The sequence below is a fragment of the Filicampus tigris genome, chromosome 13 (genome assembly GCF_054856515.1).
Source record: "Filicampus tigris isolate MCC_2025a chromosome 13, RoL_Ftig_1.0, whole genome shotgun sequence".
Classification (NCBI taxonomy): Eukaryota; Metazoa; Chordata; class Actinopteri; order Syngnathiformes; family Syngnathidae; genus Filicampus; species Filicampus tigris.
In genome coordinates, this window is record NC_141229.1 from 3,363,888 (window position 1) to 3,387,883 (window position 23,996).

At 41.7% G+C, this 23,996-nt stretch overlaps 1 protein-coding gene across 2 annotated transcripts in view; it reads right to left on the reverse strand.

The window, feature by feature from the left end:
• grin3ba (glutamate receptor, ionotropic, N-methyl-D-aspartate 3Ba) overlaps positions 1–17,735 on the reverse strand; it is a 123,816-nt gene extending 106,081 nt beyond the window's left edge. For both annotated transcript variants that reach the window (XM_086049373.1, XM_086049372.1), the window contains exons 1-2: positions 17,505–17,735; positions 17,079–17,159 (exon numbers count right to left, since the gene is read on the reverse strand). The gene's annotated coding sequence lies outside the window, so the exon portion shown is untranslated. The remainder of the gene's footprint in view (positions 1–17,078; positions 17,160–17,504) is intronic.
• Positions 17,736–23,996: the final 6,261 nt, after the last annotated feature.

Sequence of the window (23,996 nt, forward strand, 5' to 3'; positions counted from 1 at the left end):
GCTGGAGAATAGCATCAGAATTCGATTAAATGCCTATTTTCTTAGACCGGTAGTGTATTATTTGTTTTGGAAAGGCAAGGCAAGTTAATTTGTATCATCTTCATACACAAGAAAAAAATGATAGTGCATTACATAGGAAAAAGATAATCATGCTTAAAAACAAAAATAAACTATTTTTGTGTTTTGAAAAAAAACTGAAATGAACACTGAAGGTTACATTTATCGACATCTTGAGTTGATCTCAGGTGTCCAGGAAGATTTTCTCACAGTTGGAGAGCACATAAAACAAAGGCTGCTTCACTTTGTTTAAATATGCTTCTAGAAACACATAAGCCTGTACAGTATAGAACGCTGCCAACTACCTGCTACAAATTTTTTTGTGTTTAAACATACTTGGTCAACAAAGACGATTAGCCCCGAAAAAGAGGCTGCGAGGGCCTGTTCATTGCAGCTTTAATTTTTTCATTCTTTTTTTTTTTTGACATGGCAAGAAAAACAGATGAAAAAGCAAAACACTCACAAGCTGTGGATCAAAGGGAGCTTTGTGTCATGCTCGGGAAACTAAGCTCCTTGTCGACTCGGCGATTTGTTTGTGTGCAAAAACTGACATCGGTGCTGTTGACGTTTACTTAAATTCAGCCTCACTTTGGCACAAACTCGATTTCATTGGCTGTCAGAAATCCCCCCGGTGGTTCCCGTGTTTGACACTGACGAAGCGCTTTATTATTCACGACACACGGCAGGTGGATGGGATGAATTATTCACTCTTGAGCAAACATAAACAAAACGGCAAATACAGCTGTGATGACTGCATGAGTAACTCAGCGGTTCATTTTCGACTATAGACGACGACAGGAAACTGTCCGCCTTTCTTCCGGCGGGCATCATTAGGAATTCACAGCAGAAAATGACGGCGGCTCATAACAATTGTGACTGGCTAGTGAACCCGGCAGCACATTCAGCCATTAAAGAAGTGCGTAAATTTGATCTAAAAGAGCAGGTGGAGCCCAGAAGTAAATGACGCCATAAAAAAAGAGCATTATAATTTCTTGGATTTCCCTTCCCCTTTTGGTTCAGTCGGTCAGCAAACAGTCAAGTTGAGCGAGCAAAGAGAGGCAAAGTGCTGACTGAGTCTAAAAAGAAAAAAACCATCCCTGCAGCATTCGGAAGTGGTAGAGAGGATTATTACCTTCACACGCTAAAATGGTGTGATAAAAGGATAAATGTAGTAAAAGTAAACCTTTTCAATAATGCCCACTTTTGACTGACAGAAAGGCATTAAGTTAACAAGAATAAATTGGCCCTTAGTGTCACCAAAAGAAAATGTATTACATTTGGAACAACAACTATGTTAATGAATGAAGTTCAAGAAACCAAATTTCTGGGAATAATAGTTGATAGGTTGCTCAAACTTTTTGCCGCATGATAACAGGTCATTATAATTTAAGGGCTCGGAGGTTTGGTCAAGCGCTGCCACGTCGCATATAAACAAACTTTAGATTGTTCAGAATACGGCAGTGCGTTGTGTACTTTGTTGTCCATTTTCAAAAAATGTTAATACGTTGCATGTTTGTCTAGGTTGGTTGAAGGTAGATAACCGATTTCCCGATTCAGTGCATAAATATATAAAAACATATATCATAAACTTGTTCATAATTCATGGTTGATTTGCCTATAAGGCCAAAACAGTTATGTATGATAAATGTGTGATTGTAATACAGAATAACTTATAGCTTGTGTTTGTCCCAAAAAAATTACATGAAAAATGAAGCTTGAAAAAAAAAAAAGGATAATATAATAAATCGGAATCACAATATTATCGTGGGGGGAGGGGGGGGCGATTTCAAGTAGATTACTTTCAAAATTATTCAGCCCTACTTTAAATGCAAAATTATGTCATGTTTGTCTTTAGACCAATCGTTTGACCTCGATTGCTATTCCACACAATCGACAGAATATTTATTTATCTTGTCCATCCCTGGTTTGAAGGCATTGAAGCCAACGAAAAGGCGAAAGTCAGGATCTAAAAAAGTCGATGTGTGTGCGCTAAAAACACTAAAGAGCACTTAAATTAGCACTGAAGCATGCTCTTACACAACTTAAATTGTCCAGGATGTTTTGCTAATCTAATAGAGCACTCAAATAAGCGAGCAGGCACAGCCCAGCATATCATCTCAATGATTTTAAAGCTATCACCTTAAGGTCAAACGGCAATATATTGTTAAATAACTGACAGAGAGAGCAAAATGAAGTATTGCTGGCATAAGCGGGCAGGAAATTTCCCAAGTTTAAGTTGGGCTGACTTGAGTTTCTTGCCTGCGCTTTCTCGAGCATCTTTATTTCATGTCATCCTCGTCTCATTTCATCATCCCACGCCTTTGATCAGCAATATTTGCCCTTTGCAGAAATTCTTTCTACTCCTTGATTGGAGCTAAAAGCCACGCTACAACAGGCGGAGATTTAAATCAATACGATATGTAAAAATGACCCCGAAAAGCATGTGCTTGAGTGTGTTTTAATTTCATGCCTTGCGGGTGTGTGGGGTAATAACATTTATCGGTAATTTACAAGGCAAAAAACGATTAGCGCCACACAGACGTCCTTCCCAGATTGACCAAAATACCCACCGGGCGGCAATGCGGATGTTCTGCGGGTGAAATATTCTCGGATCTGATCGTTGCTGCGGCGCCGCGGAAGATCTACACGAGGAGTTCCACAGGTTAATGTGTCCCTGGCTAAATGTGAGCCGTGACGATCGCTCGCCGCGGCGGCCGTTACTGCCATTGTCACGGGCGAGCCTGCACTGTGCTGAGGTTGCAGTGCTATATGTCGGGGATTAACATATATAACATATATTTGATATAAGCCGCTACGGCCTCGCTGCGGTGTCTGGGAAGAGCAACGGCAGCAGAGGCAGGTCCCAACCTGAGCGCGGGCCAGCTGGCTCGTAATGAGCGCTCCTCTAAGAGGCTAATGGAGGCTCATCTTTGTCTTCTTTGATATATTCAAATCTAATCAGCCACGTTCCCCTTGTAGGCCATTTGTTCATGCATTAACACGGGAGCCGCTAATAAGCTGGGTGACAGGCAGAAAGGCCTTCTCTCATTTTGAAACGAACGTTTTTCTCACTGACAGAATATTTTTAATAGTCTTGCTAAATAGCACGCGGATGCCTACATCATCCAATATGTTTGAAAGTCTAATAATCACCTTTTGCCGCCGTACAAAATACATTTTAAACCCTCCGCTGGTTCGAGAGCGGCCGTAAATCTACTCAATGACCGTGATCCACGGTGGCGAGGGGAATTGAAAAGTTACTTTTATGTATTCGCAGATGTTAAGACGAATAGACGCCGCGCAGAATGACGCCCGACTGCAGATCTACGAGGCGCACTGGAGCCCTTTGGCTTTTCCCGTGGTGTGACTTTACAAAGTTCATCCCGGTGTCACGGTTGTAGTTTTCTCATTTTGACTGGTTTTGCCGGTGATGAAAAGGGCAGGTCAAGCCTGATAGGCGTCTAACAGAGGCGCCGGGAAATTGGAAGGCGGCTTGTTGTGACGCATTATGGACGGTGATGGATACTCCCGATCATATTTAACGTAATGATCGATGACGACATGACGATTGAGTGATAAGGGGTCTGTATGACATACATGTTTGGTTTTCATCTGACAGAGGGTTAGGGCTGGGTTTAGGGTTAAGGACAACTGTTTTTGGTAACATACTTGGTTTTCATCCACCACCCGCAATTTCAGTTTCCCACCCATTACGGTCTCTATGACAAACCAACGTGGTTTTAATTCAAAAGAGGAAATATTGACTTTAGATGTTGGTTCATCGATGCCATACCATAAGTGATAACACTGTACATATCGTCACCGTCTGTGAGGTACATATTTGATTTTCATCCCACAGAGGCAAGATCCCAACTGAAGCATAACAGATAACAGTAGCACACATCAATATTTGTTCTCCTTGCTAATGTAAAACTACCTACTTTGCTTTCACCCTCGGACTTTTGCCCCGTGCGAGCTTATCGGTGGATATTTTTAACTGAAACGTGTCAGCCAATCGTACAAGGGGTACCCTGAGTAGCAAAATGAATTGAGGAGTTGCGTTGAGAAATAATTAAGTTATACTGTTTTGCACTCATTTGAAGGTGTTTTTGAACAGATATTCTTTAAGCGAAAAATTCCCCAACACAAAAATAACTCAATTTCTCCTAAACTCATCATCTGATTGTCAAAACCCTTGGTGTGTTTTTGTTGATGGGGTCATTCCAACCTGACTCTGTAATCTTGCTAATAAATGGCACGATACATACTTTCATCCATCCATTCCGTATCATAAGAGTTAAGATTTAAGGATACACATATCAATATTTTCTCATTCTGTCTTTATGAGGAACAGGACATACTCGGTTTTCATTCAACAATGTCAGTATTGTATTACATTCCCGTCATACTGAGATGTTATGATACATGCTAATATTGAGATTTTCCCTCCTAAAGAACCGTCTTTACAAAGTGCATACTTGATTTCCATTTCACAGAGACAATACGAACATAGTATGGTAAGAGCCAACAATTCATCCGTCCATTATCCATACCGCTTATCCTCACAATGGACAACTGTTTTTATGAGGTACCGTTTGTTGACATAATGACCAGAGATTGTCTGGTTGTTTCAACTCGTCTATTCAGGAAACGGAATGGGAAAAGGTGAAGTAATAGCATCCGTTAAATCCTCAAGGCTTTTGGATCATTTAGGTCCCTTTGTGCCCTCAACAAATCGACAACAGAGAAAACAATTCAATCGTGCTGTCACCGAAGGTCTTTGTGCGCCGTCTATTTTACTTCCTCCTTTACTGCGTAACATTTCTCCCGGCTTAAGTCGGCATCCCGGCGGAGAGCGGCGTCCCCGACAAGACGCATTCGCGCCACAGATCTATATTGCCGGCTCAGCTTTTGTCCGGCTTAATCACCGGCTTACTCCCACATTACTCATCGTCTTTTGTCCTTTCGCACCCTCACTCACATTTGAACCTTTTCCCTCAATTTCTACTTTGAATCCCTCCTCCTCCCGTCTTCCTTTCGGCCAGCCTTCCTTACGGAGTCACATGAATTTACCGCACTTAGTATATTCGCCCTCCCGACCTCGCTTCCTGTCTTTTCCCGCTTATTTGCTCTCGGTTGCCTTACTCATCCCTTTTCTCCACCGAGCCACCCTCGCCTGCCCCCCATCCTCTCGCTCCCTTCATCCATCCTTGTCACTTTGCTTCCTTTTCAACTTCTTTGCTTCAAACGCTCTCATCGGCATTTCTCGCCGCTCTCCCTCTGTTAGCGCTAATGGTACGCTCCCGTGCTTATTTCTTCCTCCACCGCACATCCATTATTCCGCCCTCTCCCCTCCCGTCTTTTTGCTACAATCCCCTCTTCTCATCCTGTACATTTCTCAGTGTCTCTCCATCCATTCTGAGTGATGGCTCTATTGATCCAGTCTGTGATGATATTGCCCAAGGACGACCACAGGGCAGAGAGCCTCTTTCAAAAAAAAAAAAAAAAAAGTAGCCCACCTTGTTCATACGTGCTGTGCCTGTTTTTTTTTTTTTTTATGAACATCTCCAGTACCTTCCAAATGCTTCTTGTAAGATGAAATGTCTGAGGGAATTGATGGGATGTAGAGAGACCTCTGGGGATGTTTTTGAGTTACCCTCTGGGCCCCAAACATAACTCTACCAAGAGGTTGAGCTACCGTGAGGAAATGGACGATTTGACTGCAGAATACATCCAATTTTCTCGACCGCCTATCCTGTCGAGATGCCATTGAACTGATATTGAGATATCACGCTGGCTGCGTGAAAGCCAACTAGGTGAATCACTGCATTATTAATGACAACTTTTGCTGCAGAATCCATACGACCGTCTTCGATAGCATTGATGGTCGGGGAGTTGGGAGGCCATGGCAGGTGACTTAGGTTGAGAGGCTGGATACATCTTAAATTGAGCAGGGGGAAGACAGCTATGTGAATGACTGGTCAATGACTACCTTTAAATGCAATCAAGATTCGGGTTAAGGTCAGGATTCCTTTGGAATAACCCGTTTACATGAGTGAGCAGACAGAGTTACTGCCGCATTTGAACATCCCGATTTAAACGGCGACGCACGGACAATAAAACGCATTATTTCAATGTCACCAATCAAAGGAATGAAGCTGACGATTTTCTCCTCGCTCCAAAAGTGTGCTGCGCCTCTTAAGTTTTGCCATGACCGTGATCGTTTACCTCTGTTTGTTCCAGAGAGTTGGTTGCGCACCAGACGTACAGACTTATACACACATATACAGATTGACCCCCAAAAAAGCAGGCCCCAACTTTCAATAGACATCATTAATTCATTTTTTTTCAAATGCAACATGAGGTATATAACTACTTTAGTGTGTTTAGAACATCACATTAAAATATACTCATTGGCCTTTTCTTCTTCAGAAATCCATTCCAAATTTCCAAATCTTTCAGGGCCCGTTTTTTTTGGAGTCACCCTGTATGTACGTCTGTATACGCACTGTCATTCTCACCATATAGACAGAAAATAACATCAATGTATTCAAGTTAGGCTCGCCTAGCGAGTGGCAACATAAGATGGCCGACGGTGGCTTCACTTCTTGCTACGGCGAGTAGCATCGCAGCTGATCGCCACGCATACAAGTATTTCCCGTACTACGAAATAGTGGAATGCGCAGAACCAAACCAATGACCCATTGAAAGGAGGTGTTTATATGACCCAACACTCAGAAAAGGGGCAACCCAAAGGTCGTATTCGGGTTTTTAAAAACCTGAATGAGAGCATGTTTAGGTTTTTGCGCGCGTTTACATGGCCTTTAAAAACCAGAGTACTGCCAATATTTGGCTTTTTAAAAGGGTTATTGACCGCATGTAAATGTAGTCACTGCTTCCTTTACTGCAGAAATCCTACAGGCTTTTCTTCCTTGTAACAGTCTCATTTAAGTGCCAAATGTTTGTTGGGCTATTGAAGTATCAGGCCATTAGCGTGAAGGGCAGCTCCTCTATATGAATGTAGTGTAAACATTACTTATTCTTTCCGAGAATGAGTTAAACATTTCCAGAGACTTTTATGAAGTGCGGGCCAGCCTACTACGTAAATCGTGACATTACAAAGCCCTTTTTATTACAGAATTTCCTGCATCGATATTTTACTCTTGTTCGTCTCACAGGTCAAACATAGAGTTAGGCTATTGCTAAAGTGCTGGGGAGTTGCTTGAAAGCCGGTTTGGCAAATCACTACAGTGATGACTGTACAATCCATCAAATGATCTTCCATACCATTGAGGATCAGGGACTTTGATGCCGATTCCGTTGATTTTGGACAAGAGGCGAGGTATGCATTGAACTGATCAGGACGAGGACTAAAAGCCAGGCCAACTGCATTAAACACTACTGTGTCCCTCACTATGTAATCATAACTTCATTTATTGCAGAATTTCTTACTTTGATTTATCTGCGTTTAACTTGCAGGTCGCACATATTCAGACCCTTATCTGAAGCTTTTTACTGAAGTGTTTTTGAGGTTTTGCGCCGGCTAACTAAGCGGAGTCATTACATAATTGAGGCCAGTTTTGCCTGAAGTATTGCTGCATTGATATTTTCCCTCTACGTCCATCTTGCAGCGCCGACGTTGTCAGAGTCTTTTCTCAAGTGCTTCTTGGTGTATTTTGGAGTTGATTAAGTTAAAGTAGCTATGGGAATCATTACACAACTGATGCAACCTTTACTGCAAATTCCACAATATTTCTCCTTTTGTTCCTCTTTGGGGTCTAACATTGGTGTCCTTCGGGGCTATGTGACTCACTGCGTTTCCAATGACCCATTTACGACGAGATTGCTACCTCAAGTTTTGCACTTAATTGTCTTGTTGGGTCAACGTTTTCAGCGTCTTGTCTCAAATGCTTTTAAGGTAATGTTGAGCAGCTTGAAAGGCGGTTCTGCGACTCACTACATTTTTGGTGCCATCTTTTACGAAATGGTTCCTGCATCGATTTTTGCCCTCGTTTTAGGGTGTTATTGCGTTGTAGTCCTACTGCATGGAAGGCAGTTATGTGAATCACTGCATCTGGTTTCGAGTGACAGGTTTCACCCTCTGTCAGGTTAAATGATCAGCGACGCAAACGTAAATCCCCCGTTAAACTCGGTGTCCTCTTTTCCATGTGGAGCGGAAAACGAAAGCGCCAATTGCTCTTCTTCCAGTTTTTTGTCAGTGGCCGCATTCTAAAATCGTCCGCTGTCCTCATGGCCAGACATCTGAAGCCATCAGTCTGTGCTGGTGATAATTCCTAGCACCTCTTCCTCTCTCCAAGCTCTTGGAATGACTTCTGTACTGCTGGCTTTCATGACCAGGGGGACAAACGGTGGGATGGATGCAGATGTTTCCACGCGAAAGCAGACTGCAAGCTCAGCTTTCTTGCATTTCGGCTCATATATCATACACACGTACACACAACTACAGATGCAAACAAGACCTCGTGGAAAGACAGGGCGAGGAAAAACCGGAGGAACGGCTCTTATTTTGCTTGCTCGTTGAATATTTATGTCCCTGACATTGTGTGCTGCACAAGCTATCTGTTAAAATGACTGAAAATAAGCCCGTAATGATGACAGTTACAGGGAAAGTACCGTAGTTATTCAAGAGCGGTTGGGTTACAGCGTTCGCTATCGCCACAGCACCGGCCCGTGGTGCGTTTAAAAGTCTCCCTCGGCTCACATGGCCGCCATTGAATCCAGTTCAATGCAAGGTGGAGCTGTGAAACAAACAACCGTGTACTCGCTGAAGCATTCGATGACCAACAAGCTGGGATGAATCCAAATTAGCTACACTCGACAGAGGGGGGGAAAAAAAAAAAAAAAAAAAGAAAAAGAAAAATCCTGGGTTGGTTTTCCTAATCTACTTTTTGTGTAGCTGTCGATTTTGAGCAGATTGGGTTGCCTTTGTAGAATTCTGTACAAAACCACCTAATTTCACTGCAGTTTGTGCAAAACGACCCAAGTGTTAGAGGTATTCATTTGACCGAAGTTTTGGGGGTCAATTTGGGTTATTTTGAACCCAACTGTTTTTAGAGTGAGTGACTGGTATACAAATCCTGGTCAGGTGGCCCGCACACAGAAAGATGGGTTGCATTAGGTTGCAAATTTGCTTCTTCTTAGAAAATATTGGCGATAAAATTGTCATTATTTCTCACCACAGTTATATTGATAACCTGGTAACCAAATTCATGGTAGCTTTCACAAATCAGTATGGGTAGTTTTTACCCCTTGTTGTAAAAATAATCTCGACGAAGCATTAGGGACGTAACGATAACGGCGATATTGCGATATGAAGATTGCAACGGTATCGTCGTCATGTTAGGATATTAAAAGCAGCACATCACCATCCAAAAACATTGCTTTTCAGCTGCTTTAGACGAACACAGCAAGGTGAACACGCAGATTATGATACTTTGCGCCGCTGAACCAATAGGAGCACACGACAATAGCATGACTGGCAAATCCTATTTTTTTGTCACTGCTATTTATCTACAAAAACACAACATTGTGTTTTCCCTCAATATCGTGAGTTTTTTTTTTGTGAGTTTTAATACAGTATTAAAATGATTTTTTTTTTTTTTTTTTAAAGATATTCCCAACCTCCCCACACTATTGTGAAAGTTATCACATTGTGAGGTTCAAATCGTGATATCGATAGTGACGTTTGGAAATCGTTGCATGCCTAACCAACATGCTGCGTCAAGTCCCCAACCCAATTCTGTGTATGAATAACCCAAAATTAGCTCAGTCCCTTTTTGGCCCAGTGTTAGGTTCGATATTTCACGCATTTGGGTTGCGTTGGACCCAGCAGTTTTAAGAGTTTGTACAACTGCCTGTACTGAATGTACACATTTAACATGAAGCTCAAATGGATTCCGTTTCACAATTATTAAATGAACCCGTGCACGTGTGATGTTATCAACATGCGTTTGCTGTTGCTTAAGGGAGAAATCGAATACGTTTGTTTTGCTGCTTAATTTCACACTCAATGGGTGGGCAGAATTTGCAATTAAAGTCACTTTTCCATATGTCCTGTTTAAAATGAAAAATGACAAATTGCGTGCCTTCTTTAGACCTAGTTCGGACAGATACATGAGGTGTAGGGGCTCGTATTGTAAATAAACACGTGAATTAGCCGCTCTGCTAAAATCACAGTCGGGCAAAATTTCCTTTTGGCTTGCTCACATACACATTTTGGGAAATAAGCAGCTAATAAAAGATGTACTTTGTTTAATTTCACACTTGGTACATGGTCAGGCGTTGCAGGGACCCAAATATTTGCAGTTAAAAAGTCCCTTTCCCATAATGCTTCCCCTTTAAACCAGCTTGACCCACAACAATTGAGAAGACCTCCAGAGATTCCGTGGGCAAGATAATTGCTCTGAACCACAGGTGACGCGGGCTATCGTTCCTCGGATCAGATAACAGCGCATGTCGTAATGGAGCGGAGGGGCGGTCACGCAGGGGGGTGGAAGAAGAGAAAGGGAAATCCCTCCATCTTCACCTTCAAGCCTGGAGGTGCATACAAATGCTGCGCACAAATAAGCTTCGCTAAACCAATAACACAAAGTGAGAGCGCGCATAAATTCTGGGAGTTGCTCCTCGCTTGTCCTGTGAAGGTCAACAGGCTGCCGCTTCTTCCTATCTGCATGTGCACGCGGCCCGCTCGGTCCTCATTCTCCCTCCGTTTCGCCAGCTCCTCCTGCTGCTATCAGAGTCGACTTCTGTGCACTGCCTTGAAATACACCGTCAGCTTTTGAGTATCCTTTACATTTCTCGACTGGATTGCGTCCTCTGGTTTTCACCTCTTTTCATGTTCTTTTGTGTTTTGGTTTTTTTTTTTCCCCCTCGCTTTTCAAGCCCGGAGGCAGCGAGGTCAGGAAAGACAGCTTTATATCTCTACTGATGGAACGGATAAAACAGACAAGAGCAAGACTCCCCCTGAGGTCCCCTGAAGTTGATGCACTCACAAAGTCCAAAAATCAAGTACACAACCTCAACGACAGTCGGTTAAAGAAAGATCAACCTGTTAATTAATGGCAATTTCTCAATTAGTCACTCACCTAAAAAAAAAAAAAAAAAAAAAAAAAAAAAAAAAGAAAAAAAACCTGGTAGATTGCAACATATCGGTGTAGTGCAGTAATACAATCGGTAATTTATAATTTGTGTGTGTGGAGCTTTGTTTTCTACTATTCCATTTATCATTGATAAAATATTTTCGCATAAAATATTTTACAATATATATACTACACAAGCATTATTTGTACCGTGATTTAAAATAATAATTTGGAGCCGATATTCATTTTCGGTAAAAAGGAAAACAGTGGCGACAAAAATTAAAAAAAATAAAATTAACCTTGTAACGAAAGAATGTTTATTGATCAATTTTTCAGATTTATATTTGTGTTTATTACTATGCATTTTTGACAATATTTTATTATTATATTTATATACATCCAGGTTATAAGATTCTAACAAAAGGTTCAGGGAACACCCAGGGTTGTCAGCATGTCTTAAAAAGTTAAATGAAAACTTAGCTCCATATAGTTTTCTACAGTAAATGAAGTCCTCCAAAATGACAGAAATGTTCATCTCTCACATATCTTTGTTTTGATTTCAACACAGTTTTAAGTTGATTTATTATCAGCCATCAGATTTTTTTTTTTTTTTTCTAAAAGGCCAACGCCGATATTAGTCAAAACGCCAAATATCGGCGCCAGTAATCGGTCCATCCCTACTTCAAATGAACAAATAACCTCCCCTTGCTGCTTTTTGAGTGAAGACCGACAACTCTGAACGCCGTTATCACTTTTGATACAACTCTTTCATTGTACTGTATCTCTTTGGTGCAGCTAATGACGTGGACGCTAGGTACTTCAAAGGTTGTTGGACATGCTGAGGCAAGGAGACTACTGCGGAATATAAATAAATAAAAATGAAAATAAAATCCCTTCGCTTTGAACCTTCTCCCTGCGCAGCGCACTGGCCAAAACATCTCACACACTAATGGGCGACACGCTTACATTTGTGACCAACGAGAGAAGCTTTTTAATCCTCGGATTTCTCTGCGCGTGTGTTCGTAGTGCAGCGTGTGCATGCGTGTGTCTGTCAATAGCGTCTTAGCGGTGCTGCTGCACTCCTCCTGAGAGCTATGGCCCAAGAAATGAAAATGTTCCATCCTCTTTTAACCTCGGGCTGGCTCTGTCCTCTTGCCGGTGTCAATAACCTCAAACGCACGCACGCACGCACGCACGCACGCGGATTCAATAAGACCCTTGAAACGCCGCCCCCACCGGTGCCTGCAGGGGCTGCCCCGATAGTGACTGATGGCAGGGGGTGCGGGAATAAACCAAACAGTCGGTGTTTATTTGAAAAGTGTCTCCATTCAATCAACGATACAACATGAAATCGCACTTCGATGGAGGTGCGTGTTGGGTGGTAGAAATGAGCGCAGAAACAACAATTCTTCGTTGCGACTGACAGAATGCATTTCGCGGAGGGTCGTATTAATTGAAAGTTCAACGTGACGGCGAGTCTAATTCAAAAACGCCGCATGGCTTGGAGAGTGCCGCTACATTTTCATGGCTGCGTGTTGCCACCTCTCCAAAATGCTGAGATTTGAATAATCTTCCCAAGTAAACTCATTTGGAATGCGTCGTCAGGTTTGGACAGACTGTGCATTTTCACGGCTTGATTTTAATACTGTGAATGCAACAGACTTCTAATCACGAAAGATATTGCAAATAAACTGAGCCAGGGAGTAGAAAGTGGCGGGGGATGGCTGGTAGGAAGGTTGAGGATAATAGCGTAGAGTGGGTAGCTAGATTGGAAGATAGTTAGGTAGAAGAGAAGTAGGATACGTCCATAATTAGGTAGGCCAGGCAAGTAGGTAGGTGCTCTGTTTAGGTGAGACCGGTAGGGTAGGTTATAATCTCATTCATGCGTCACACTTTTGATTGGAACAAATTATTTTGACATGTACAGATTGACCAAACATACCACAAATGGTAGTAGAAGAAAAAAAAAAAAAAAAAAAAAAAAAAAGAATCCGTAGCGACATACGTGCCAACAATACATCGCTTGGTCCGTTTGCATTTTAAAGGTTTTTTTCTACATTTGCGCTGTGACGTCGAGTTAACGCTTCCTAATGGCGCCGTAAATGTACCAGTTCAGTCTTGTGCGTGTCATGTCTTTGGCTCGCTCTGCTTCAACTAGCTTCTGGGAATAACAGAAACGTGTATGCTGACGTCACAGACATGCGCGGTAAAGATGGGTTTTTTTTCTTCAGAATAAGTCTTTTCATGCGCACCGATCGGATTATCAACCAACAAAAAACACCCCTCTCGTTCGGAATAAACTTTTTATCGGGACAGCTCGATTGGGGCCGGAATATTCCGAACGGGGTGCGTGCATGAAGCATTTTTATCCCGATCAGCCTTTTAATCTGAATAAATGTGTCCATGTAAATGTAGCCTGTGAGTGGGTAGATGCACAACAGTGATTGGATGTTACCTAGCAGGGCAGGCACACACACAAACACATGCAGCTTCAACGGTAGGTAGTAGGGCTGCAACTAAGTATTTTCATATTCAATTAATCTGTCATTTATATTTCGATTAATCGATGGATTGGATTTTCTAAAAAAAAATTTATGCTGATTTTCCATCCCAATAACAGGACATCATTTCAAAACGGCAATGAGAAAAAATGCATAAAAAAAAGTGATTATGATTAAGATTATCACTGGTTTGGTCCATAACATTATGAAAAAGGCAAAAATGTTGATCCTTGCTTTCCAAAGTAAAGCAAATGTTTGGAAAAGTATTATGTTTGGTTAAACACAAAAGATAATCAGTCTGCTTTCACAAATCTGAAATGTTAGGAGGGTGGATTTGGACAATCAAGTCAATCAAGGTCTCCAAACGATTAGATCAAAACAGTTGTCGATTAATTTGATCATCGATTAATTGTTGCCCCTCAAGTAGGTAGGTGTAGGTACTTCATTGATTCCAAGGGAAGTTTGCATGTGTTCAACTTCTAAGTGGTACTTTTCATTCACCAGATTGCACATTCAACCATCACCATTCAACGCGTGGCCTGGCCTATGTGATTGCCTGCTGTCGTCCATTTGCGCTGCAACGTGATGTAAACACTCCGGCAAGTGTGTACAGTGTGCTGATGAGTCACTGGAATGCGAGCAGCAGACTGAAAAGTCACATTTAGTCACAACGCACCAAATCCATTCACGAACGCCGCATGGGCGCATCACCGGCAGGCCTCACTCCATCTTGTGTTTAAGACAATTGAGATCATTGATTAGCCGTCAATCAAAACGCGACGGGAAATGCACCGGGGGGCCCGAGGACCTTCAAAAAAAACACCAAAAAAAAAAACCCCAATAAAAAGTATCGACCGATCATTGTCTGCAGCGGAGCATTAGTTCCAAAAATAATAATTTATCTCTTAAAATGACAACTAATTAATATTGATCGTCGCAGCATTTTCCACAAGTAAACATGTATTCTTGCTGAAATCAATAACATTTTAACTGGCCTGGCTTTCTACTGAGTCAAGGTCGGCCCTCTTCAAAAACAGGCCGCTGAGTAGCTGGGTGAAAAGACTTGTCACGCTTCATTTGAGTCGCAACGTTGCAAACGGCAACCGAGGGGTATCAATAAAGTTATAATCAGGCCTCGAGCCAGATGGATTATGTTTATGATGTGTTTTAAGCACCGGGCCGAGACAACAATGCTCTTCTGAGGTTGTTTCTGTCACCGTGATCCTTTTTTTTTTTTAGCCCTCAAGCAGAAATATGCCAGTGGATAAAAAAAAAGGTAAATACAATGTTGGCATGGTGCCAATTATGCATTTTTTTAATTGCTTATATATAAATATATGTAGTGGGATGCCTGGACTAAAACAGTCATTGACGTTGCAATAACTTTAAAAATGATTGACATTTATGGCAACAATGTTAGATTGCACAACAAAGCAAGCAAGTTGTTTGTGCCAAAACAATTCGCCGGGTTGCTTTTACTTATATTTTTAAGTCGGGGGACCATTAAAGGCACACTAAATTCTGTAAACTCTTATTTCTTTGTTGTGAAATCAAATGCAGGAAAGTCAATTTTCACAAGAGCAAAACTTCAAATGTTTTTTTGAATTGCCCAATTTTACCAAAGTGTGTTGCTTGGAAATTTGAAAGTTCACCCAGACAAGTGTTAGCTAACAGCGTTAGCTTCTGATAAGCAGCACTTGACTACTCTGTGATTTTGTCGACTTGGTGGTGAAAGTCTTAGTGTTTTGGTCAGTCTAGTGTACGAACCGCTTCCTTCCAACTTTACATGCTTTTAATGTCTTTACGGGCACTTGGTTTCCCCCCCCCCCCAACAACTTGGGCTTGGCTTCCGCAAGTAGAAACAAGCATCCGGCCGTAACGCTAGCTCGCCTGCAAGAGGACGAGAGCCAGGGGACATATTTCAGAAAATTGACTTTTTAATATCTTGTACAAAAATAGTTGGGTGCCCACCCATCAAGTGTGAAATTGAACAACCAAGTTAATCTTTTGTTACCTGCCTATTTTTCGGAGTCCTTGTGCACTTCCACCCCACTCTTCCGTAACAGTGTGGCTAATTTACATAACAATGGCAGCACGACAGAGTTTCTCCGCCAGGGCTGCTAGGAATGGTGAAGATCCAGAGCCACTTTCAAGTATCCCAAAAAATTTAAGGAAAACTAACACTCTATATATTTCGCTTTACAAAAATAAAGTAGAAATATAAATAGAATGTAAACAAATGATTTAATGCTTCAGTTCAGACTGCTCCTTCTGGTGTGGCCACCTTAGCCTCTGGGGGGCAGTATAATGCAGTCAGGCCGTCATATTAATAAGAGTCACTACTACTTACTCTAAGATGTAATATTAGTTTTCTGCAGAGGAAAAATATGCCTGTGTGCATTGTGATATTTTCTGTCTACGCTGGCTACGTTTGCGCTCGGATATCTGTTGCTAAAAGGGCTGTACCGCTACGACTATTGATGCTAATAGTTAGCCTGTCGATATTGTTTTCCAAACTGGAACTTTCGGCATTAGCTCAATGTTTACAGATGTAAAAATGAAGCACACAAAATACATTTTAAAAAAGAGAGAATTACATGTTGTGTTTAAAGCAACCAAATGTGTTCAGAATGCCCCTGTTAGCGTAATGCTTCTGCCTCCAACTAATTAAAATGGGTAACAAAAGCCGTACTCGCCATTGACCTCGCAGTAAATGGGGAGGCACGAGTGTTAGCTCATTTGGCATTCTGATTTCAGCGAGACAAGAAACAGGGTGTGTAAGATATACCGTAAATTTTGATCCTTGTGGAATTTTTGCCAAAGTGTGCAATAGAGATGAAATTAAGTCACCCAGGAACTGTTTTAAATTGTGACAAGAAAAATCTGCTGTATTTCTCCTTTAAACAACATGTGAAACTGCTTTTAAAAACGTCCATTATTCATTCATTCATATCCCTTCCTTAGGCCGCCGATTTGCCGCCATGGAGTTACCGGGAATCAATAATCCCGCGGCGGAACATCTTGGCATCAAAGAGAGGAATTTCTGCCACTGTAAAGAATATCAAGTAGAAGTGCACGTTTTTTTTTTTTTTTTACTGCCTCATGCCAATTAATTGCTGCGGATCGAGTCAGACATAGCACATTGACGCAAGCTTTATTAAGCGTAAACATGTACGCATTAACAATATTCATTTTTGATGAATCGCTCCATAAACGTATTAAGGCCCACAAATGTTAATTCAGACGTCATAATAAAATGAATTATTCCTCAGAGGATGAGCAGACTTCGGGGTTTTAAACGAATTTGAATGGAAAATAAACAAGATTTACAAGTGTTTTGCAAGCAATCAAGTGATTGTCCTCAAGCAGCATAAAGACGGCAAAACTTTTAAATAATCTAAAAGCAATATAATGTGCTTACCGCCGTTACGACTTGAGGAGGAGCTGACCTCTTCGTCTTCCTCAAAATGATTGTTGCTCTCTTTGTTCCCTCGAGTACTTTCTAGAATGAGGAGACAGCACAATTTCATGAATGGCTTTTAGCGTCCAAACATCCACTTCCAATTCTTGCTCCTTTATTTAAACGCGTGACTAGATTCAATGGAAAATCAATGAGAAAAAAAAAAAAAAAAAGATAGCATATCATAGCAAACACATACAAACCAGATCAAATGTCAATACGCCATCGAGAGGCTGTGAGCAGCATCGGCGATCATCATAAAAGAAAGCGTATAGGAAAAGCTATGATTCGATGCTGCCATTAAGCAAATGGTCCCATACTTAAATCTTAATTCACGCAAACAATCTTTCGTTTCATTCCATTTAGGTCAATAGATAGGATAAATACCTATTCCCAACGCTTCATTTGTGAACACAACCCTGCTCTCCTTTTAAGGTGCCGTATTAGCTTAACCACTGGCTAGTAGCAGTTGTGCTTAACGGCTGACAGCGGCGTGATGCAAGTTGACAAGTTGCCATCGTCCCGTGCTTCTGTGCTGACGCTTTCTGCTTTCTGTTTTCATTTTTATTTGATTTGATTTTTCTCAGTCTCCTTGGTCCGCTGGATGGGCGGAGACTCCGGCTCGCACCTGCTCTGCGTTTTCATTAATGAGGCTTTTAAGCGCTGGAGATCGAGGGAAGAACTACTGTCGGGAATGTTGTTTGTCACTCCTTCTTCGGACGCTAATGACAAGCTCCGAAACATAAGTTATAATAACAAGCACCAATAGATTGAGTCATTTATATCTAAAGAGTGTCTAAAAATGTAATTTAATGGCCGATAAGAAAGGAGTAATTGGTATTTTAACATGTTGCAAAGTATCGTCACGCTTCTGTTACTTTTTTTTCTTCCTCAAATCAAACAGTAGGCCATTTGATTTTAAGCATAATTTTGTAAAAAAAATTAGTTTGAAATAAGTGTTTCAGTTCAGTGCTTGGCATTTTGGAGGGTTCAAACTGTTGTTATAGACAATTCAAACATGTGATTATACTGTCCATTGTACAACTCGAGCCCCGGCCTCTACTTGTACCTTAAGGAATAGAGATTGTGCAATGATTTGCTTTCCAAACTGTCTTGTACCTGCCAGTTCCAAATCAGTAATTAGTATCTATACTTTGGCCACAATATATTTTTGAAATGCGTTACCCTTGTCTCGACTGAGGCTCTGTCGATATTCATCAAACAAACATGAGCATTTGTATGCTGTTCTAAATTTAACCTAAGTTCAATAAATCAAAAGTTTGCGTCTGAAATGAAAAATCAACGTTATTTTTGCAATCTAGCCGCAATGTGTTATTTCTATTTCTCTGCACACTGTCCACACCGGCGCTTCCGACTTAACAGACAATTCATATGCTGGCACATGCATGCATATCAGCATACGTGCATGCTCCCGACTCAAGCCAAACATGCACACAGCGTGTAATATTGCAATTGCAGGCATGCATGTATCGGCACGCACACACATGCACGCAGGCTAAGTAGCCGGTGGCCCTCGGCTCGCCCGTCTTTATCAGCCTGAGCCGATGCCGACTTAAAGCGGTCAGGTATTCAAAGGGGGGTTTTGGCTTCCAGGCGGGGTAGTCATTTTTTAACAGCGGTTACAAAATTGAGTGAAAATTCAAATGTTAGAATCGGTGACTTTGTGTTTTAAAACCGTCCGCGTTTCAAAGCGGGGTTTAGAAGGTGGGTTCAGCTTCCGAGCAGTGTGGCCGTTTTTGAACAGTGGCTATAAAATGGAGTCAAAAAAGTGCAGTCCTGAGATTGCCTCAGCACGGGAATTGATCCCAAACTTTGGGGAGCAACCCATTGAGCCACATAGACATCTGCAGTTCCTAATCAGTCAGGCTTTTTCAAAGGAGCATTTAAGGTTTCAAAGGCGATCTCCGAGCAATCACGATTTCTGACGGCTGTCCCCAAATTCAGTTGGAAAAAAATCCGCTGTCGGGATGTGTGACCTCTGCTTTTTAAGCAGAGGCTAGCAAGAAAACCACTGCAACTGACACTGACGCTATCAATTTCATATGAAATTCTGCCGGTCATAAATGATTGACGATGCTTTTTCACATTCTGTGCACAGCATTCAAACTTTTCTCACTCAGAATCTTTCCACTCATAGTTCACACGTGTATTGCAGCTTCACAAAGGCGCTTTTTTTTTTTTCTTTCTTTTTTTTTTTATGACGACAGGTGGTGCAAAGTTACACTCTCCCGGAGGTCTTAAAAAAGCTGATTGCATTTGTGTATTAAATTTGACGTTGGATTGAATTAGGGAGAGTTTAAAAAAAAAAAAAAAAACTGCCCGGCAATCTCCAACGCGAGCACAACTCGGCAAAGCGCCGCGGTCGCTCGCTAGCGCGTTCACAAATCCCTTTTTTTTCTTTCCTGCCTCCCCGCCGATTAGGCCTGCACGGGAGCGGGGGAGCTGCAGCATGGCTGTTTGAGCTACTTCATCTTATACGTACGTGAATGGTCATATTTGGTTTGTAAAAAGAGAATATGTGGGAAATATCGTTGATGGTTTACTAATCGTTAGGAGTATCATTTCTCCCTGTGAAATAAACAACCAAGTCGATCCGCACTTCATCCCTGCTGTTACATAATAGTGGGGCTCATTTACATACAATAATAACCACCCGCCCGCACGCCAGGATTCTCAACCATCGACGCGTTCAGCGCGGCTGTTGTGCGTACACTTGCCGGCGAGATAACGAAAGGCGAGAGGCAGCCTTACCGAGCAACAGAGAAGCGAGATAAAACTCGCTGTTACGCACACACACACACACACTCAACGCTGAGATTCGGAAAAAGTGGGACCTTTAGATATAGACAGGTGTGTGCCTTTCCAAATCATGTCCAATCAACTCCATTTACTGGAGGTGGACTCTAATTAAGATGTGGCATCATCTCATGAAAGTAACATTTTGGAGTTTCAAAGCAAAAACTGTGAATACCTATGTACTTGTGTTCTCTTACGTGGTTTTTCTAATACTTTTTTTTTTTTTTTAAAAACGCTGAAAATGTGAGTATTTTCCTTTTGTTGTTTGGCTCCTGAAAAAAAAAAAAAAAAATGGGGAATGGGGGTCGTCCAGGTCTCCACTTTTTTCTAGGCAACTGCTATGCCGCTGATGAGGATATTTTTCCAGACTTAAATAAGGAGCGAGAATTGATGAGAAAATTAGCGAGCGCTTGTGTGTGACTTTAAAGATTGTTCAAAAATAAAAATAAAAATAAAAAATACAAAAAAACGAAGCAACGCCACTTGATAAGTACAATGGCCGGTCACAGAGGCAAATCTGGATCTTACATCATCACAACTCTTTAAAAGGACAAACGTACTGAGCCCAAAATTGATCTGGTCAGTGAATTCATCAACCACAATAGTTGTACTCAAGCTTTAGTCTTTTGAACATTTTGGACAATCGCATCTTTGAGAAATTTGGTGCAGAAGAACCTTGATTATTCAGTATGTTACTAATATTTGCATTACATCAAATAAATGTATAAATCTATTACTTAATGAGATAAATTGAATCCATATTTTAACTGGCCAATTTTGGCAGGGAAAAACGACAAAATTAATGCACAAATTTCACAATGACCCTTGGTGAATATGGGACAATTCTCATAGAAAAACAGAAAATTGAAACGGAAGAATGTGTGACTTAAAAGGGTCCTGAATTTTAACAGCGGTTATAGAATCGATTTAAAAAAAAAAAAATGTAAATATCAGATCGGGGCACCTGGGGTTTTAAAAATGTCTGAGTTTCAAAATAGGGTTTCAACAGCCAGCCAGCGCTGGTTTTCTCTGCACAAACCCGAGTGAAATTTCTCCCATCATCTGGCCTACTATTTTTAGCGGGTGCTAATCTGCAAACGTGTCACCTTTTGTTGCTCCGTATCACGCACCAATCCATCTCCTCTTCCTCCCTCAAAATTCCCCGTTTTGCCCTCTCACTTCGGTTCGTCTCAGTTCAACAGCTCCCCTCGTGCCTCTCAGCCTCGTCGAGAGAACTCCCCGCAGGCCCGGATCAAACGGTGAATCACCAAAAAGTCCTTGAGAAAGCCCCGACTCAGGCGGCGGTTCCGCGTCAGCGCCGCGGCCCTCTCGCATCGTTTTTTTGTCATCCCCTCCCGACTTCCTCTTCAGACAACACCCACTCCAACCCTTCAATCCCTAAAATCGACCTCGGCGCGCTGAAGGCGAAAGGAATCAAAACGCGGCTGTCCGCGCGCAGTGGCCAGGAAGTCACATTATCAGATCTGGCGTGTGAGAAATGTTTGACTCCCATCCCCTCGATTCTATAGAAGCCCTCAATTTGCATTTACATAAGATCATTTCCATTATCGCTTACATTGTCGGCGAAATTGACACGCTATAGAGAAAAGGATGAAAGCAAAGTGGGCCAGCTAGCAAAACGATGAGCCTGTCATTTGAGGAAGTACGGAAAGCTGCTTTTTGTATGAATATTCCGCGGAGTTCCGAGATACGACTTTAATTTGTTCCACGAACATACTTGTGTTTCAAGCCATTAATCCTTTTTAAGCCTCCCCCAAAAACGATGAAGCGGCAGATTATCAAGATGAAACCATGTCTAAATAGTGGCGCGGCAGGTCTAACGTGATTTTGATTCGTTTGATTTGCGCAGACAGGCAGAGCCTCACTTGTCATCGTATTTCATTCCTAAATATAACAACGGCATCATTGTCCAAATCAATTCATTGAACACATCATTATTAGAGATAGACCGATATGCTTTTTTCAGGGCCGATACCGATACCGATTATTAGTACGGTAGTCAAGGCGGCCGATAACCGATATTCATTGTCAGTGACAAGGAAAATATTGGCATCAAAATCTAAAGAAAATGTACTCTTAACTTTGAACAATGTTTCAGGTTTGCATAATGGTGATTTTTTTTTTTTTTTTTTTAAATTGTTATTACAAGAATTTTTTGCCAGTATACATCTCTGTTATAAAAATGCTAACAAAAAGTTCAGGGAGCACCCTGAATTGTCAGCATGTCTTAAAAGGGATAAAGGAAAACTTAAACAATAGCTCCATGTTGTTTTCTACAGTAAATGAACATTTCAAAATGTTAAACTTTCACATATCTTTGTTTTGATTTCCACCGTTTTAAATTGATTTAACTATCGGCCATCAAAGTTTTAAAAAAGGCAGATGCCGATATTCGTCAAAAAGTCAAATATCGGTGCCGATAATCGGCCCGGCCGATAATCGGTCCATCCCTAATCATTATTATTATTATTATTCTTTGGGAAGGACGAGTATCGATATCAGTATCGGGTCTATACCAGCCTTATTTTAAGGTATCGGGTACTCGTGGAGGCTCCCGACACTTATGGCAAAACAAATCTGACATCGAGTAAGTCCTCCTTGGTTGTAGTTGGCGCTATAATTTGGCAATTTCACACATCAGCAAATAATCATCTGCGACAAAAAAAAAAAAAGGTTTTGATCACATTTTTTGTCATTAATGTATATTAAAGAAGATTTTCAAAAATATGTTCTATGCAGGCCCACTCGTCGAAACATGGCATTCTGGTTAATTTTGCGTTTGTGGAATATGATAAGCAGCACCCCTTTTTAGCCATCTCCGGGGGCGGCCATTTTGTCACTTCTGTCGACTGAAAATGACATCACAAACCCTCAGGGCTCAGATAACGACCGATCATAGTTCAGCTTCGTTAAACGGGTGAGCCCTGATTGGTCGTTACCTGAGCCCTGATTTTTGGAAAATCGTACGAGCACGTGTCCGAATCCCCGTGAGAGAAAGCGAGAGCGCGTGATTGGGAGAGTGTGACTAACAAACAGGCGCGAGTCAGCGAGCGCGCGAGTGCGCGTATGCATCAACTCGAACGGCAATCAAATGCTCATCGTGGCATGTCTGGAGGGGAGGAACTCTTTGCAGCCGACGTTCAAGCAAGGCGACAGGATGCGAGAGAGGAACTCATGAACTCACATTAACAGCACACGCACATACACACGAGCGCGCGTTGGGATCCACGAAGGCCTGACTGCCTTGCTGACTGGCAAGGTCACGCAGCTTTTCGGACGCCGGCGAGAGCGCTGAAAAGGCGTCAAAAGGAGAATGCGCACACTCGCACAAATATGCGCGCCTGTGGGAATAGTTTGAAGGCGCGCGCACGCGCACACGCACGCACGCACACGCAAGTCCCTTCCATGCACGCAGAATCTGCTGACTAAATTGGCTTACTTAAAGCCAAACAATCTTTTATTTTCGGTGTGAATGTGCCGGTAAGGCGTTGCTAAGCGACGCGTTTGTCAACATGACTGCAATTTCGAGTAACTCGTCGCTTTTTGGCCTCTGCTCACAGCGACTAAAAAGTTACTTTTAAAATCAAGAAATCAGTGAAGCACATTTGAGGATTATTTTAAATGCAACATCTGTATTTTGAAGACATATTTCCCGACTTTTGTGGCATGTTTTCCCACTTTTAACACTTTTTTTTTTTTTTTTTTTTTTTCGAATTGACGGCTTATTATTTTTAAAAATTTTGAAGCATTTTTCTTGCAATTTCAGTCATATATCAGGGTCATTGGGAATTTCGGGAAAGTGTCGTGATTTCCAGGCCGGTCAAACCGCGATTAAGGACAATGAACTTACGGAACATGTCAGCCACCTTCCGTCCCCCATCAACGAATATTCCTTGGCAAAATTTTGATCCCAGTACGTCCCTGGTCGTATATTGTATTTTTTTTTCAACTTTTAACGTATCGTTTTTCTGGCTTTTGCACACAAGCATGGAACCACCCAAAGAAGAGACATCATTCCACACAAATTCATCAAAGTGCGCT